Source organism: Typopeltis vanoorti, chromosome 20, assembly GCF_054136105.1.
Source record: "Typopeltis vanoorti isolate ZY-2024b chromosome 20, IOZ_Tvanoo_1.0, whole genome shotgun sequence".
Classification (NCBI taxonomy): domain Eukaryota; kingdom Metazoa; phylum Arthropoda; class Arachnida; order Uropygi; family Thelyphonidae; genus Typopeltis; species Typopeltis vanoorti.
In genome coordinates, this window is record NC_143568.1 from 78179728 (window position 1) to 78192253 (window position 12526).

Here is a 12526-nt window from a genome sequence, read left to right on the forward strand (position 1 = left end):
ATCAAAAATAATACAAGTAGACTGCAAATTATAAAATATGATTTAAGAGTTGCATATTGAAACATAAGAAAAGCCTTTAGGATTTACATGTATCTAAGATGTAACTAATTCTAACATTTCAGTCATTTACAGTTAACATATGGGAAATGCAGAGAATTGCCAAGATAACATGTTAGTAAATGGAAAGACACAGCAACATGTCCTTCCATCTACTACCAGTTATTTTGATTGTATGATTTGAATACTACATAAAAGTCAAAGCAGTAGAAATGCTTGGCCACTAACACAAACTGGGCAGCCATTTCTGACATTACTTATGTAATGATACAGACCAGATTCTAAACAATGGGAGAAAAATCGTTCAGTTATGAATACTTATAGCTCTTACAACCTTAAAATATCTCTCAGCTTTACATCTCTTTCTGTATATCACACTCTGTTCATGGTATATAAAGAACAGAGAAAGTACTCATATCCAACTTCTGTGACATCTCTTATACTGCATAATTTCAAAAAAAGAGGATCATGACTATCCTTGAGTAGTAAAATGGAAATGAAGAATTTTGCAGAAGGTTTGATTGTGGTTCTAACGAACAATGCAACCTTCCTCTCCAACTCTGTTTATGTGACTACAGTACCACAGATTAGCTCTGCTAAAACACACACATTCTCAAATGCTAACAACATCAAACCCTTTCCAAATATCTTGATTTCTAAGATTTCATTCATTTCTATTCAATGATTCTGACATTAGTACCACCTGTTCACTCTTCAAATTGTTCTCAGAACTCTCTCTCTCTCTCTCTATATATATATATGGCATAAAGTCTTTGAGAATGCAACTCTCAGATCTATAAGTTAAAATTGATGTTTGAACACTGTCTTGTATACTAATAGTTTAGTGTTTTGGTTGATTTTTCTCTTATTCTCTACAAATTTGCCCAACTGATACCTCCCCCCCCCCCCCACACACACATACACACAAGCATGCATGCTATACCAGCTTTGATTATGCTATTGCCTATTTACGTATCTGCTGGCATGGCTGAGTGGAGAGCTTCTACAACCAAAACAGAGGTTATGAGTTCAAATACCAGTAGTGTTTTCAATACCAGTAAACTAGTTTACTGGTAAATGGAACAAAAATCCTTTAAACATTTACTGATAATTTGGGGTTTTCTACCAGTATTTTGAATAAAAACAAATTAATGCAAGTTGTATTAATTTTATTGTTAATTAATTTTGTAATATAGTCTTGTTTGAATAAACTACTTGGAGCTTAATGAGTTCTCTCATGATTGTGTAGCCATATGTTTACATCAACAGTTGGATGTTTCCATTATTACTTGAAATATTTCATGATTAACTTAAAAAATCTTGGGAACAACACACATTTTGGGAGAATGGGCATAACAGAGTAATAGTTTTTTAACACTGTCCGATGGCCAACAAGTGACAAAAAAAAATTCACAATTGACATCTGTAGATGCTGTATGGTCACTCCCACACCTCACCAGGTTTTGGGAGTGAGGTTTTCTGTTAGAATAAGTAGTAGGGTTGCATATTCCCTTTCCACACAGAGTTAGGATAATTACAAACATTCATGCCCATGGCAGAATTTGAACCTGCAGCCTCTTGGCTGGCAAGCAGACATGCTAACCATGCGGCCAACTAGGCCAGCGAGAAGTGACAGACTTAAGTAATTTTATGGTTTTTTTTTTTTTTTTTCCCTTAATCCTGTTAGTCGGATTATAGTTCACAAATTTTACACCCTCAAAAACAGAGCTATAACAATTTGCTCTAATGAACAAGCTCTTAAACAAGAATTAAAAATTATTAGCAATACATTATTATATATAATGTATTGCTAATACATTATATATATAATATATAATGTATTAGCAATACATCTATATTGTTATGTATAATAATGGCTATAGCAAAAATACTATTAATAAAATTCTTCATAAAACTTCATCAATAAAATAATATAGATTACAGTAAAAACCATAGCTATTCCATACATTAAAGGATTAGCAGAAAAAATTAATAGAATACTACATCATTATAATCTTAATGCCACTTTTAAACCACTTTTAAAATTAAAAAACATATTCAACACCTCTAAGGATCCTCCTACTCCCCCTGCCCATTGGCACACCCTGGAGTTTATTGCATCTATTACACCTGTAACTTACCTTATGTTGGTGAAACTGGACTTACAATCCCTATCCATAAAAAAAAGAATACAAATGACTCATTAAGTTTAACAATTTTGGTGAAACAGGCCTCTCAGATCATGCTCTTAACACCCTATACCAAACTGATTAGAAAAGTACATGCTCTTTACATCATACAAAAACTTGGTATCAGCAGAAATTTAAAGAAGCCTGTGAAATTTTGATTAACCATCCTAATCTTAATAATAATGGTGGCATAAAAATCCCAAGAATTTAGAAGACACACTGAAGAACTTGAAGAACATATTCAGTCCACTGAATATGTTCTTCAAGTTTTCCAGCAAACCCTGACTTTAGGACTCTAAGCAATTATTTCAGCTTTTATTGGCCACCATTCATACTGGTTTTAAATGTATACTTATATGACTAACTTTGTGTGAACACGTTATTTATTTTTGTAATCAAATAGATATTAATAATAACAGGACACTAACATTGATGTAGTATGTTTTTTTTTTTTTAACCAGAGGTCAGGCCAATAATTTTAACAGTTGATCAAATCGATGTAACTTTAGCATACCATGTAGATTGTAGTGCAGCTTGCTTCACATTAAGGTTACCATCTGGAGTTATACTCCAGATGATGACCTTAATATGTAGGTCGAAACATTGAGCGATTATTTTGGTTAATATTAAACTGAATTTTTACTCTAACATGGTAGTTGTTTCCATAATTTAATAATATATTTGTTTAAGTACGAACATTTATTGATTTTCTTTCAATATACCATATTTTCAGGTGTATAAGATGCACCCAAGCAATTTAATACAATTTTCTGGAAAAACCTAAACTTTAAAGTATGATTTTAAAAAAAAAATGGATAAAATAATAGGTAATCTTTAATAGTAAACTGACCTTTCAGAAACCTGCAAAACCCATGTCACTATCATCTGACTCTTCTCTATCATCATTAATTTCTTATAATATAGAAATAATTTTGTCTTCATATTCTTTTGGCATTTTTTGACTGATTTTTGTTTTTGTATGCATACAAAGTCCACTGCGTTTCATGAAACAGTAACACCATGATGCATCACCTTTAAAATCTTAAATGTTACGCTCACAGGCTACTTTGACTGCATGTGCACGAATCATTTTTGTTGAAATGGCAATGCCATTTTGCCGATTTTCTTAACCCATTTCAAAACTTCGGTATCTAGTTCTGGCCACTTCGCAATTTTCCCACGTTCCGCGCGCTTTTCTTTACGCAAATTGTACAAAATCTCCTTCTGACCACGCCAAGTTCTTAGCCAATGATGCGCTAGAAGTCACGTGAGGGTCATGCATCAATTTGATTGCATCATTAACCGCCTACAAAGATCTTGGAACATAAAAGGGAGTGCGTATGACTTTGAAAAGAGGAAACAATCTTTACCTTCATTATATAAGATGCACCCCATTTTTAAGATGAATTTTTAAGGTAAAAAAGTGTGTCTTATACACCGGAAAATACAGTAGCTTTTTTAAAAATGTAAGAAATTACTGGTAATGAACCAAAAGCTGGTATTTACGAAAATTTTTACTGAATTACCAGTAACTGACAAACTGGTAATTTTGCAAATCCTAAATACCACTATGGGCATAGATGTTTGTGAATATCTTTAGGTGGGAAGTGAGTTTTATTGCCTGGGATGAGACCAATTTCATGTTTCATCTCTAGAGCCTTAGTTCTCAGGTTTACAATCTTTCTGCGGGGAGGGAGGAGTCATATCTATAGGAAAAAAACACAAAATGCCTAAATAACTGAGAATGCGGGTGGTTTTCCCATGTTTTCCTGCCTGTTTTCATAGCCTTTGTCATGTCACTGCTGATTTTCATACCAAATTTTTTTACAGCAGTTATTCAACATACACTGGTTTCCATAAATTAAGGAACAAAGACAAAAATCACGATAACAAACTGCATTACTGTGAATCTGCCTGTCTCATATATATATATATATATATATATATTTTTTTTTTTTTTCCCCCACAGACATTTATAGTCAAAATGGTAGACCTATATTAACCATTATCTCTGGTATCATTCACCAACAAAGCACTTGCGAATAACTCCAGCAACCTAGTCCATTCATTCACCACTCTCCAAGCAAAAATTCTAGTCCTCACCCCTTGCTAACCACACTCTTGTCCAATTTCCAGGGTTGTTTTATTGTACTCTCCCTTTCTGTCATGTAAAAAATTTCTTCTGTGCCAATTATACAAAACTTCTTTAATAACTTATATTTCTATCATATTTCCTCTTTTTTTTTTTTTTTTGTTGCCTAGCAAGCAAATTTTGATTGAAACCTACAAACTTTCAATCTTTTATAAGGAGCAGTCCATAAATCTGTCATTAACTTGGGCATTCACTTCTGAATCCATTCCATCACTTTAACTGTCAAGAAACACAGATAATCTGTACACAATATTCAGAAGTAGCATTATCAAATATTTATAAAGAAGGTCAATTAACTACTATCTATATTTATGTCTTTTCTTCAATATCCAGGTGTCCACTGAGTAATTTAAGCCATTTTTGAAATATGCTGCTCTAAAATTTAATTCCATGTCCACAATAATTTCCAAATCCCTAGATTTATAAATTTCCTATAAATTTATAAATTTCCCAATCCACATAATACACAGCCTTATCTTATCCGCATATTCCTGAATTATGCCTCTGATATTTCTAGTCTATTTAAATTATTCAGCATAACTGCTATATCATCTTTATTAACTAATGCTTTTCCCATTTTTGAATCATCAGCAAAATAGATATTTCTCCTTATATCATTTCCTATATCAATGATGTACAAATTAAACAGCAGTGGCCCAGGTACAGAGCACTGCAACATACCAATAGTCATTCACAGCAGGATTCAACCCCTCAACAGAGTAGTCTTTTATACCTGTCCATCAGTCATTCTCTTATCCATATCACCCGCTTCACAACTATTCACCCCATTTTTTCCAATTCACATTAACAGTTCCTTGCACTATCCTGTTGAAAGCCTTTGAAAAGTCCAACTATATAGCCATTTCCTTTACTCAACTCAATGCTTACTTTATTATAAAAAAAGGTAACTAACTCACTAAGGCAAGAACAACCTTCTTATCCGCATGTTCCTGAAGTCTGCCTCCGACCAACATTTTCAATACCTGAACCAAAATTCCTGTGATACCGATTGGTCTATAATTTCCTGCCTGTTTTGAACCTTCTTTATGCAATGGAACTATTTTATCCTTTTGCTTTTCCCTTTGAATATTAACAGAGCTGACCAAAATTAAATAACTCATTTAGAAAAAATGCCAATATGATTGCATATTTTCATAATAAAGGCCAATACTCTATCTAATCCCATGATCATATTCACAATTCTGTTATATCCTGATATAACAGAATTGAATTCTAAGATAAAAAGCCAAACGTCTATTTTTTCTGGTGAAGTTAATTAAATTAAGGGGATAAAAATCCCTTATTATTTTACAGTCAGTATGCGAAACTCTGAGATCGAAAACTGCCATCTAAGAGTTTCATGCTGAAGTATCAGCGAATCCAAGCATAAGTGAACACCTGGTAGTACAACACTAAGGCAACTCAAAGCAAAGGTGGAGCAAGCTCCATCACTATCCTTGATATTTTCTCATGATGTAAAACACAGCTCCTAGGAGATGTAATACTGCTTTACATTATGAGGAGAGGTCACTATCCAGACCGGTTTCGACCTTTTTTTTTTTTGAGGTCTCATCAGTGAGTAAGTAGTACAACACCTGGTGTTGTACTACCAGATGTTCACTTACGCTTGGATTTGCCGATAGTTCTTCGGCATGAAACTCTTAGATCGTAGTTTTCGATCTCAGAGTTTCGCATACTGGCTGTAAAATAATAAGGGATTTTTATCCCCTTAATTTAGAATTGAATTCTGTTATATCAATTCATCTATCTCTATCCTGACACTGAAATCAATCGTAGACATATCACACACTTTACTTGAAGTGATATGGGATTGGAATCTTGCAATCTGCAAAGTTTGTTCCAAGAAATGAAACCAGGCCAAACAATAATGAACATAATGCAAGGAATGTCACATCTTGGGTGGCAATTACATTTGTAATACAACACTATAAAACTAAAATATATCTCACAGGGTTAATGTTGACTTACTACAAAATAAATTTTATAATTCATGACTTGCTGTGAAAATTGTGGTATATTCTGAATATTTCAATATGTTTTATTGCTTTATAGATGTTTTTAATGAAAGGAAGTTTGATTTAACATGGACCTTTGTAGTAAAAAAAAAAGGCTTAATCGATAAATTGTCCAAGATACTGGACATTTTGAAATCTGATTTTCAGCAGTTCTATTTCTTTATTTTAGGTTGTTATGAAGGAAAGATACTTATATGCATTAATGTGGTTTATGAAAAACTTTAGGGTCTACACAATCAATCAATCTTCTATTCATTAAATATGGAAACTTATATATATTTTTTCATATGCAGTGCTGAGTTTCATTTAATGGCTATAATTAATGAACTAGCATATAAACTTCAGTATATTTTTAAAGTAAAATTATTTACTATATTAAGAGTTGATCATTAAAATATTGAGAACTATTCATACTTTCCAATGAAAATATGAATAGTTTTCATAATCAACGAATAATTACCGTATTTGCCGGCATATAAGACACCCCCCCCCTTTTTTGTACACAATTTTTAGGAAAAAAAAGATTTTTTTTATATCCTCTTCCTGATTCCGCCAAGTTCTTATCATTTCCTCAGTTGGGGTGGCCCGAAATGCCTCTCTGCAGCCCTGTTTCCATGTTCTTTAGCATACGCAATCACATATAGCTTGTAGGCAATATTGCAGCAATTTGCCAAGAAGTTTAGAGAAAATTTAACAGCAGAAATTTATCACCGTTCACAACAACTCTGACAACAATTGGAAAGTTTAAACGAAAAGAAACGCAGCTGTGACCGTCGATGACAGCGCATGCGCATCTACTGAACTGTACGTAACTGGAATTCATTTATAGAGGCTTAAGTGCTGTGAAGACAATGTTGGAGGTTTAATGGATTTTTTACAACACTCAGAAAGGATTAAAAAGAATTTAATACTTCCTATATTTCGTCCTAGTCACTAGGACATCTACGGGGATTACAAAAATAATTAATGTAACATAACACAAATATCATACAATACTAAGCCCAACCACGTGGGTGACACTAAAGTCCTATCTAGGTGGAGCGCCCTCTAAGGGTGGTTGTAGGTGGCCTGGAATATAAAGTAGGATCTCTGGTGATGAGTATTTCCCAAATTTTCGGAAGCTTAATGCAACCATATTTATTAAGATTTGGTTGATTTCTAAGAGCTGCTGCTGCTTCTAAGAATAGTCTCTCTTTCTTGAATTTGCTGTGATGGAGCATGGTGGTTTTCTTCCATGATACTCTGTGGGTGGTGTCCAAGACATGGTCAGCCAAGCCTGAATGACCATAGTTGTGTTTACAGATGTAAGACTTGTGTTCCTCTAAGCGGATGGATGCTGATCTGCCTGTCTGTCCAAAGTACGCCAGCTTACAGGAACAGGGTACTTTGTAAACTCCAGGCAGAGAGAGAGGAGGGAGCTGATCTTTTGTAGAATGGATAAGGGTAGCAAGTTTGCGGTGGGGTTTATATGCTGTGTGTAGGTTGTACTTTTTAAGAATCTTGGCTATTTTTTCGGATGTGCCACGGATGTAGGGTATGGTGATGACATTTTTAAATTCTTGTTGATGAGAAGGACCGGGAATGGGAGAGGAACTAATTATTTTTTTGATACTGTGATCGCTGTAGCCATTGCAGAGGAAAGTTTTGTGTATGTAGTTAAGCTCAGTAGTGAGGGCAGTTCCACTGGAACAAAGATTGTGGACTCTCTTGGTAAGAGTTTTAATAATGCCATATTGTTGAGAGGGGTGGTGGTGTGAGAGTTTGTGAATGTATCTACCTGTGTGTGTGTGGGTTTTCTGTATACAGTAAAGGCAAGTGTATCATTAGGCAGGCGTGTGACTAAGGTGTCTAGGAAGGGTAAACAATTGTTCTTTTCCTTTTCCATAGTAAACTGGATTCTTGGATGTAGACTACTGAGATGACTGAGGAAGGAGTCTAATGTGTCTGGGCCATGAGGCCAAATAGAGAACACATCATCTACATATCTTAGTCAGATAGAAGTTTGAGTGGGGCTGTGTCTATGGCTCGTTTTTCAAAATCTTCCATATAGAAATTCGCAAGGGGGGAGAGAGGGGGGAACCCATGGCAGTTCCCTCTATCTGCTTGTAGATTTTGTTCTTCCAAGAAAGTCGTTCTTGGAAGAACGACTTTCTTGGAAGTCGTTCTTAATACCAGTGAATACAATCGCAAAATGAATATTATCCTCCGCGATCGCGCTACCTACATCCCGCTAGAACACTTAATACCACAGTCGTTCTTATAGAACGACTGAATACAATCGCAAAATGAATATTATCCTCCGCGATCGCGCTACCTACATCTCGCTAGAACACTTAATACCACAGTCGTTCTTATAGAACGACTGAATACAATCGCAAAATGAATATTATCCTCTGCGATCGCGCTACCTACATCTCGCTAGAACACGACCCCACAAAAACACAAGTTAAAAAATTAAAAATCTTACTTAAAAAAGTATCTTCCTGGCCCAACATCACGAAAAAACTTAAACCTTTCCGCTCCCCCCCCGAATTTACGGCTTACCAAAAATCCACAAACCCAAATCCCCACTCAGACCTATAGTAGATGCCACCAATGCACCTTGCTACAGACTGTCTAAACAGCTGGCCAACTCTCTGACCCCCCCCTCACTGGAAGGCCCACTTCCTATATAAAAAACTTGACCCACTTTAAAGCCCTCATAGAAAATTTAACCTTGAATAAAGCAGACATATTGTTAAGCTTTGATATCTCCTCTTTGTTTACTAATATTCCCTTAACTGACACCTTATCTCTCTTACAAAAAGTTTTCCCTTCTGACATCTTAGATCTCTTTTCCTTTGCCATTAACTCTGGGTATTTTCCTTGGAAGAACAAAATCTACACGCAGATAGAGGGAACTGCCATGGGTTCCCCCCCTCTCTTCCCCCCCCCCCTTGCCAATTTCTATATGGAAGATTTTGAAAAACAAGTCATAGACTCAGCCCCACTCAAACCTTCTATCTGGCTAAGATATGTAGATGATGTGTTCTCTATTTGGCCTCATGGCCCAGACACATTAGACTCCTTCCTCAGTCATCTCAATAGCCTACATCCAAGAATCCAGTTTACTATGGAAAAGGAAAAGAACAATTGTTTACCCTTCCTAGACACCTTAGTCACACGCCTGCCTAATGATACACTTGCCTTTACTGTATACAGAAAACCCACACACACACAGGTTGATACATTCACAAACTCTCACACCACCACCCCTCTCAACAATATGGCATTATTAAAACTCTTACCAAGAGAGTCCACAATCTTTGTTCCAGTGGAACCACCCTCACTACTGAGCTTAACTACATACACAACACTTCCCTCTCCAATGGCTACAGCGATCACAGTATCAAAAAAATAATTAGTTCCTCTCCCATTCCCGGTCCTTCTCATCAACAAGAATTTAAAAATGCCATTGCCATACCCTACATCCGTGGCACATCCGAAAAAATAGCCAAGATTCTAAAAAAGTACAACCTACACACAGCATATAAACCCCACCGCAAACTTGCTACCCTTATCCATTCTACAAAAGATCAGCTTCCCTCCTCTCTCTCTCTGCCTGGAGTTTACAAAGTAACCTGTTCCTGTAAGCTGGCATACTTTGGACAGACAGGCAGATCAGCATCCATCCGCTTAGAGGAACACTAGTCTTACATCTGTAAACACAACTATGGTCATTCAGGCTTGGCTGACCATGTCTTGGACACCACCCACAGAGTATCATGGAAGAAAACCACTATGCTCCATCACAGCAAATTCAAGAAAGAGAGACTATTCTTAGAAGCAGCAGCAGCTCTTAGAAATCAACCAAATCTTAATAAATACGGTTGCATTAAGCTTCCGAAAATTTGGGAAATACTCATCACCAGAGATCCTACTTTATATTCCAGGCCACCTACAACTGCCATTAGAGGGCACTCCACCTAGATAGGACTTTAGTGTCACCCATGTGGTTGGGCTTAGTATTGTATGATATTTGTGTTATGTTACATTAGTTATTTTTGTAATCCCCGTAGATGACCTAGTGACTAGGACGAAATATAGGAAGTATTAAATTCTTTTTAATCCTTTCTGAGTGTTGTAAAAAATCCATGAAACCTCCAACATTACGTAACTGGAATGCTGTCACACACCGCAAGGAAGCAAAAAAGAAATCACGTAACTCGTAACAGACAAAATTTCCAGAAATTAAAGTAATAAAAAACTGAGTATCGGCCTACAAGACACACCCTATTTTTCAGACCTATTTTCAAAGAAAAAAAAATTGCGTCTTATACGCCGGCAAATATGGTAATTGCAAATTCTTATGAAAAACATTCAATTTAAATTTTTTATTATTAAATACATATTCTGTGTTATATAAATGGTGGTTACAATGAAAGAACATTGAGCAAAAAGCAAAAGATAAAATTTAAATTATAATTATGTAACTTGTATGATTGCACAAGAGTAGCTCAGCTACCACTTAAGAGTCCAACATTGTCTGTGAAGAGAAAGAGAGAGAGAGGAACATTTGCATTTTCACCATTCCAGTTTTTCTTGGAATATAACTTAAAATGTCATTCCTCAATGGTATGACATCCAAGAGAATCCCTTCCCAACTGCTCTTCTTTTCAATGCAATTCTCATTAGCAATTCTTCCTCTTATATCAGAAATTTTCTGTCCACCAGACTCTACAAGATGCAACTTGCAGAGTCTGGTGGACAGAAAGAGGAGGATGGGAGATATGATAGACACCTACAAGTTATTAAGGGGTTGTTATAGGATCAATGCTGGAGAGGTTCTAGATAAAATAGTGGGAGATCAGGGGTGAACCAGAGGTCATTCCTGGAAGCTGTATAAGGATGGTGTGAGAAGCAGGTTTTTTTCATGCAGAGTTGTGAATGATTGGAATGCCTCGCCTAAGCATGTGGTGTCTGCAGAGAATTTGAGTGTGTTTAAAGCACAGTACGATGAGCTATGTGTTTGATAAAAGGACCTCCTAGATGAGTCTTTGACTCCATGTGGTCTTGGGTAATAATAATAATAATAGTCATCATCATCATCAAATCCTGCAATGTACCCTCAAGGAGCATACAGGATATGATAGTACTACATCAAAAAAATTACATCATTACTAACTTCCTATCTACAATTTTCTTCCAAATAAGTCTCTTACTTGTCAAGACTCCAACATTATCAGATCTTATATTTCTATCGTCTAAGCACTTTGTACCATATCAATCCACCTATATCTTGGTTTTCCTCTGGGTCGTTTTGCTGCCAACCAGACAGAGAACACTTGTTTTGCTAATCTTTCTTTGCCCATTCTGTTTAAGTGACCATACCATCTGAGATTAGCTCTGCTAACGCATTCCTGGATGCTCACAATGTCAAGTTCTTTCCTAATATCCTCGTTTTTAATATGATATTGCCATTGATGCCATCTGTTCACGACTCTAATCTTTCTCAGGACTCTCATATCTGCGGTGTCTAGTCTTTGGTAAAGTGTTTTACTTCTGACCCAGCTCTCAGATCCATAAGTTAAAACTGGTTTGAACGCCGTCTTGTATACAGCTAATTTAGTGTTCCAACTAATTTCTCTCTTATTCCATATGAATTTATTCAATTAACTTCCTACCATACCAGCTTTGCTGATTCTGTTGTCTATTTCTATATTTAATTTACCATCGTCAGTAAAAATCGTGCCTAAGTAGCTGAAATGTTTCACTTGTTCCACAGGGTCTCTATTCACAACACAGTCGACATTTTCAATGATTCTGCCTATTTTCATTGTCTTTTTATTGCTAACCTTCATACCATATCTATTACAACAGCTATTCAATTTAGTCAGAGAAGCTTGCAGACTTGTAGCGGATTTATTTAGAAGTATAACATCATCCGCATAAAGCAAAGAGCTGACATTAATTTCTCCAATTTTGATATCATGTTAAATACCACTTTCCTTCATAATGTGATCCATATAGATAATGAATAACAGAGGGGATAATGTACATCCTTGTCTCACACCAGATTTAACATTAAACCATCTTCCTGTACTTCCTTCAAT

General features: G+C 35.7%; 1 protein-coding gene across 3 annotated transcripts in view; it reads right to left on the minus strand.

The window, feature by feature from the left end:
* sud1 (Prolyl 3-hydroxylase sud1) overlaps positions 1-12526 on the minus strand; it is a 232918-nt gene that overhangs the window by 81809 nt on the left and 138583 nt on the right. The window lies entirely within an intron of this gene.